Genomic DNA, 6000 nt, shown 5'->3' with positions numbered 1-6000 from the left:
GAACCAACTCTATGGCATACCTTTTACCTAACCACCAATGTTCACATTTTAAAACGCTTCTTCCTAGCATCCAGATCTTAGAAGTTTCTCATCCATAGTTATTCTGTGTGATTCCATCTCATGCCCTCTCTATCCGGTTAAGCCTTTTGCTTCACTGGCCCTTTACACGTCAAGCCTATTTCCTTCTTCAGATCATTCTTATGCTATGCCTCACCATCCCATCCCAAATGCCTGTGACCTTCCTTCAGCTTCTCTGAATCCTGTCCACCTTCACTTCTTAGTGAAGTCTTCACTGACACCAATTTCTTGTTCCTTCCATGGATGGGCTGGTCACTAGCTGCCCATTTTGGAATTAACAAGTCACTAGATAAATTGATCAACATGTTGACATTGGTTTGTGCGAAGATCCATAGCATAAAACAAATAATTCAGTTAGCAAGTATTACCTACCTTACGTTCAGCCATACGGGGAATATTCTATGTCAGAAAATGTGTGGGTATTCCTAAGACCTGTTTCTGTTTTTGAGCAATTTGCAGAGACCTTTGAGAAAACTAGCCATACACATGAAGGAACAATCCCAGAACTGTAGGCCAAAGTATGATGGTCCTTCAAGGCAACATGAAGTAGACAAGAAGAGAAGAAGAAGCCGAAATGATCCACTAGAGTGGGGCAGGGATTCAGAGGCAGTTTCAGTTGACTGCGAAGTCAAGTTTCTACTGTTTGTTGGATGGATGGATGGGTGGATGGATGGATGGATGGATGAAAGTATAGATGAACCAGCAGCTGGATAGTCCAGAAGGCATCCAACCAACCATCCATTGATTCAAAAAATATTTTTTGAATATTTACTAGTCATAGGAGGTACTTAGATGGATACAATAGCCTTCAGTGAGATTGTAATCTTCTGGCATAGCCCTGCAGTCATAAGTCAGCCAACAGTCACTGAGACTGAGAGGTAATGATAGTTACCATTTTGTAAGTACCTGTAATACGTTAGGTGCTTTTCAAACGTTATTGCCTTGGTTCCCACTCTGGGGCACTGTGAGTTGTTTTAAATTTTGAGGGAAGTGTAATGATACTCAATGTCTGCTAGACACTGAGCAAACTACAAGCTCAAGGTAGTTCACAGTTTTAACATGAGATCATGCAGCATTCCTTTTGATGATGTCATATCTTGTAGAGCTGGGTCTTTGGTGGCAGCTGCAATATATAAACAGGAACCAAATGAAAGTTGACATGGAACAGGAGATGAAGGCAGTGGGATCCAATCAGATTCCAAGGTTTGAAAAGTGGCACAGTGCCCAAGAGGAGCACACATCACATTAATAAGTATTTGCTGTTACTTAAGAATGGAAAAAAAAAAAAAACTGTTACTTTTTTCTTTCAATGTGTATGTATTACTTTTTCAGGACATAAATACTTGCTAACTCTTTTGGTCCCAACCTCTTAATAAATGGGACTTTTCGATGCTTCTTAAAGCCTAGAGACACTATGAAAAAATTCAATTCAACCTAATTCAATTATCCTTATCAGAATGACTCTGAACTTAACAAAGCAGATAATGAGGTTTGAACTCATTAGTACATGAACCAAGAAAGCTCAAGAACCTCTGTGTTTTCACCAATCTTCCCAGATTATTAATTTGCCAAGGATCACATGGGTGGTAAATTCCAGAGTAGCCATTTGAACTGGACTCTCTTCTAGTGGTCTCTAGAACACATCACTTTTGCTTATCATACCGTTGGGCCCTCCATGGGCTCATGAAGAGATGGAGAGGTAGGCTGGCTTATAGGGGCAGAAGGTGAGGAAGTGGGATGGGACCAAAAGACCATGGAACGGAGCCTTGAGGACTCACTGCACAGCCACTCAGCCCTTTGTCTCCCTCTGTGCTGAGTTTCCACAAGACCTGGTCTGGTGGGAGGAAGGACAAGCCCTGTGATTTTCTCAGTGTGGTCAAAAGAGACGGAGGAAGTAGGGGAGTAGAGACCACAGAGAAGTGTGAGAAACAGGGGGCTGAGTCTGCATATATCTGGGGGGGCAATCAGAGAAAATTTTTTGAAGCCTGCTGATTTTTGAAACCTGGAATGGCTGCTGTCATAGCAATATCCCCAAACGACTGGACTTTGTCATTTTAGGTGGGCCTAGTCCTGCCAAGGATGTGGGGACAGTGGGGGCAAGTTCCCCTGAAAAAGAAACCTTCTGGAGTGGGAAAAATTTAGGTCAGCCTCATGTGAACCTTGACCTCCTGCCCTTTTGTCCTCTGACAGACATTTCCTTGGCCTCCAGAAATTCCTCTCCCTCAAGGGAAGATTCCCCTGCCCCCCAGATGCCTCCGAAGGGGGCTGGGAACAGAGTCAGGGCAGGACCCCAGGGAAGCATGGAGGGCCTTGGGAGGGTGGACAGTGTGGAGAGACGGCTCTGCCAAGATCTTCAAAGGTAAAGCCCAAGGCGCTGTGCACCCCAGGAGAGCACGCACCATGACCAGAGCCTGAAGCCGAGGAGGCCCGGCCAGAGAGACCCCCTACTGTGGCAGCAAGCCTGCTTCTAGGAGCCCTGAGAAGCCTAATTCAATTACCCTTATCAGAATGCCTCTGAACTTAACAAAGCAGATAATCAGTTCCAGAGACAGATACTGTGTGGGGGGCCAAAATTATTTTGCTTCCCAAAATTGTAGGCTGAAATCAGAGATGTTTGGGTAATGGAAAACATAATCCTGTCCCTGAGCCCAAGCTCCCTCTCAGTACCCACACCTGAGACACCCCTACCATTTACTCCGAGGAGGCCAGTATTCAACATCCACACTCATCTTCTTAAGGCACCTGGCTGTGAACTTGACCTCTTTCCCCGCACCCTCTTTGTGCCATATCCAGAAAGAAGCTGAGTGGAAGCTGGAAGCAGGAGGGGAGGGGATTAACATTGATTGAGCCCCCTTAGATGTGTCATACACATTATTTAATTTAAATCACCCAACTCACCTTTTGAAGAAAAATGTTAGTTACCACTGCATTATAGAAGGCAATGGAGATTTGGAAAAGTGAAATCACTGCCTTAGGACCCACTGCCTGACTCACTGTGCCACACAGGCTCTCTGCTCACCATCAGAAAGTAAATAAAACTCACTTATTCAAGGATGCATAGCAACCCTCCAAGATACAGTGGTCTCCTTTATGGGTAAGGAAAGAGACTCAGAGAGACTAAGTAACTTTCCCAATGTCACACAGGTGCTGAGTGTCTCAGTTGGGATTTGAGGCCAATGAGATTGGAGGCAGAGCCAGGGCTCTGAATGCTATCTCACAACTGCAGCCCCAATTATTTTCTAGAATCTTCCATAGAGCCCTAAGCGCAGAGAGCATTCCTTTTCCTCTTCCCTGTTGGACCTAATGCAAGGCACAGCCTGGATAGAATAAGCATAGGCTAACTTTTTCCTAACCTGTGTGCTGGGTTGCCAGGATTAATACTGAGTGTTCAGATGCTTTCCACAGGAGAGCTTGCAGCTACAGCATACAAGGTTAGCACGGAAACTCTCATATTGGTGGATCACACCCTTTATTTATTTGTTTAAACTTGCTTTTTAAAAATTAAGTAACATTTGACATGTACAGAATAATAAATATGTAAATTATAAAACACTGTAGTCATAGCACCCAGGAACCCACCATGCCACCTTACAACCAGGTGGCTCCAATGCTTGCCCCTCCCTTCCTTTTCTCCCACCTCCCCCACAGAAATACCCACTATCCAGAATCTTGTGTTTATCGTTCTCTTGATTATTTTTATAGTTCTTCCAGTTAGTTACATTTTGTGATAGGTTGCATTATTGTTCCAGATTCTCTAGACACCCTTTGATAGATGACTTTATGATTCCTCCCGTTAGCGGTGACATAAATTGCCCTGCCCAATGATGTTAGATTTGCCAGTACAATGTTGCAAGCAGTGATGGATGCCAGTTCTGAGCCTAATCCTTAAGGGGCATCACATTTCCATTTTCCCCTCTTGTATTTCTTCCTCTGCCATGAAAAGAAAGTGCTCCAGGTCACCTGCCAGTCTCAGGAGGATGAGAGAAGATGTGTGAAGCAGAGCCGGACCCCATCTGAACTTGGAGCCATGCCCCACTGGGCCCAGACCAGACCTGCCAGCCCCCAGCCAGTCCGCAGACACCTGAGTAAAGATATGTGAAGGTGTATGAGCCACTGAGTTTGTCAGGCAAGAGTATTGTGGCAGTGGCTGCTAATAGCCAGGACATCTCTCAACAGAGTATTTTATTTTTGCTTATTTTAAAACTTTGAAAAATGATAAAGTGGAAAGTCATTACCTACTACTTACTTTTCTTTTCTACTCAACATTACATTTCTGCGATTGATCCCATGGAAGAGATGCAATGGAAGAACTAGAACAATGGAGAGAGAAACGGTGAAAGGCCCTCAGAGCTCAGGGAGGGCTGAGCTGGTGGGAAGCCTGTGCCTCATTCCCTCAGCAAATATTTACTGAACATAAGCAGAGCACTTTCCTCAGTGCTGGGAACATAGAGGCGAACTGGACGCATCAGATGCTTGCCCTTGAGGGCCCTGTGTTATAGAAAGAAGCACACACATCTGTGCCTCCTATCATGTCACTGAGAGGGTTCCTTATTGCCTCCGCCCTGCCAGCCATTCCCCTCATTCCCAGGGCCAACTGCTGTCCCCAGAGGCGCAGAGGGTAATTAAGGCAGTATGTGAGGCAGGCGGGCAGGAACTACGGAGTGGATGCATCTCCTTGGGAGAACTGCTGGCAGGCGAGTTCCAAGTGAAAGGGCCAAAGTGTGTGAGACACTTGGGCCGAGGACTGATCCCTTTGGGGAAGCAGGTTTGCATTTCTGCAGGTGACACATCTGTAGGGAGCAGACGATTGTCTGGTCAGAGCAAGCCCCGCCATGAGCTCAGCGGCCCCACAGACTGGGCTCCCGGGCGAGCCATCAGCAGAACACATCTGGTAGACAAAGGGCGAGAGCGGGGCCTCCCCGTCGAGGGCCTTGCAGTCACACAAGGGAAGCGGGGTCCACCATAAATGCCAGGCCGCGGAGCCCTCCGACACACATGGGGTCACGCGTGTGACCAGAGCTGAGCGGATACACACGGATCGACGTGGGTGCGGGGATGCCCAGAGCAGCTGAAACGACCGGGACACGCTGTCATTGCGAAGACAGGTGTCTTCTGTTTCTCTGCAACATTTGGGCAGTTCCCCTGGGAGTCGCCCTTTATTCCTGCTTTGGAAAAACACTGTGCGAATCGCTTCACATAAAAACGAGATGGAACACGGCGCATACTCCCTCAGCTATTCAGAAAGCATTCCAGGGTGCTTCGGGGGCCCCGGGGACATCGTTGGGACAATCAGTTTCCGGACAGGAGCAGCAGCAATAGCATCCTAATGATAGGAGGTTTCGCGGCGATCGGGTCCTGATAAAGAAGCCCTCCCCAGTAATGAGGGTTTCAGGGCTGCTGCCAGATGGGGAAGGGGCAAAGCCGGGGAGAGCCCTGGGCTGCTCCCAGCACCAGCGCTCAGCTCGGGGAGCCTGCGGGCTACTCCTCCCTGGGAGCTGCTCCTCCCACCCTGAGCTCCCACCACCTGCCCCGAAGCCCAGGAAGGGACAGCCTGAGAGCTGCAGCTGCCCTGGCCGCCCTGCTCTGCTCATCCTCCCCAGCCCTGGGCCAGAGCTGGCCATCTCTGTCAACTCTCTCCCGAGCCTCAGTTGTCCACTCTCTTCTGGCCAGGGATTGCTCAGAGAGCAGCCACAACTCTGGGGTGATCTCTCCTTGAGCCAAGGAAGGAGAGTCAGGAAGCTCTAAGGCCAGACAGCAGTGGCCCCTGCTTGAGGAGGGGACCACTGGTTTACCTGTCTCTCCATCCAGCCGCCACTTGAAAATTCCCATTTCTCTGGTTTACTGTTTTGGATTTTTTTTTTCCCCTCCCAAATTAATGTTTTCAAAGACAGTGTTTTCTGTCCCTGTGGTTATGGGTGAAGA

This window comes from Canis lupus, chromosome 11 (assembly GCF_048164855.1).
Source record: "Canis lupus baileyi chromosome 11, mCanLup2.hap1, whole genome shotgun sequence".
In the NCBI taxonomy this organism is placed as follows: Eukaryota; Metazoa; Chordata; class Mammalia; order Carnivora; family Canidae; genus Canis; species Canis lupus.
Note: the sequence above shows the minus strand (reverse complement) of the source record.